Here is a 1,089-nt window from a genome sequence, read left to right as displayed (position 1 = left end):
TGCAGAATGTGCTCTTTGGTTGTTTAAATTATTATGTATTGCTGAGTGTGTTTGTGTACATCTCCCTACCCCTTAAAAAAAAATAAAGAAAAACAGAATAGAAGCAAATACTGTTGAATGATGATGCACAAAGGAGATTGTAAAAACTATCACTCAGTTCACAGTAAAAAAAATAAAGAAAATTAGATAAGAAGTGACACATGACACAAAGGAAAACAAAACAAAACAAAAAAACAACAAAATAAACAACAAAAAACAACAACCCCAAAACAATGGGCCGCGAAAGTCATGCCATGTCTTCGCGTGCTCCTTCCGGCACAGGGTGGGGAAGGTTCTGCCTGTGGCAGAATGGAGCCACAGGATGTAGTGAGGCGGAGGGCGGCCCCAGCAGAGCCTGCCTGCATGAGGGGCTGTCCTGTCACCACAGGGGATCTCTGCCTTCACACCTCCAGGGCTGAGAGGTCCCCACCTTTCCCCAAACTGAAGATACCAGCCAGATGTCGTCCTACAAAGGATCCATGGTGGCACAGGGCAAAGGGGCACCTGCCAGCAACAGGGAAACTGACACGGTGGAGCTGGCTGAACTGGGACCTTTGCTAGAAGAAAAGGGCAAATGGGCAATCGTCAATCCAACCAAAACTGAAGAGAAGCAAACATACCCAGTGCCCCAGGAAGAAGAGGAGGAGGTGTGGGTCCTGACGTTTCACCTAAAGGCCCACAATGCCATGGCGAAGATGGAGGACTTTGTATATAAGGTCTGGGAGGGACATTGTAGAGTCATCCCGTATGATGAAGGAGAATGACTACCTGCTGCATGGCCATAGACCACCCATGCCCTCCCTTTGAGCTTGCTTCAAGAGCATCTTCCGCATCCATACAGAAACTGGCAACATCTGGACAGATCTGCTTGATTTTGTGATGCTTCTCTTCTTGGGACTCTTGACCATGCTCAGACCAAATATGTATTTCATGGCCCCTCTATAGGAGAAGGTGGTTTGGGGGATGTTCTTTCTGGATGCAATGCTCTGCCTCAGCTTCTCCTGGCTCTTCCATACCTTCTATTGCCATTAAGAGAAAGTCAATATCTCA

General features: G+C 47.0%; 1 pseudogene; it reads left to right on the top strand.

The window, feature by feature from the left end:
• Nucleotides 1-497: 497 nt before the first annotated feature.
• LOC102827141 overlaps nucleotides 498-1,089 on the top strand; it is a 27,184-nt pseudogene continuing 26,592 nt past the window's right edge.

This window comes from Chrysochloris asiatica, unplaced genomic scaffold (assembly GCF_000296735.1).
Source record: "Chrysochloris asiatica unplaced genomic scaffold, ChrAsi1.0 scaffold00055, whole genome shotgun sequence".
NCBI classification, from domain to species: domain Eukaryota; kingdom Metazoa; phylum Chordata; class Mammalia; order Afrosoricida; family Chrysochloridae; genus Chrysochloris; species Chrysochloris asiatica.
The sequence above is the reverse complement of the archived record's forward strand: the minus strand, read 5'-3'. Positions and strand labels throughout refer to the sequence as shown.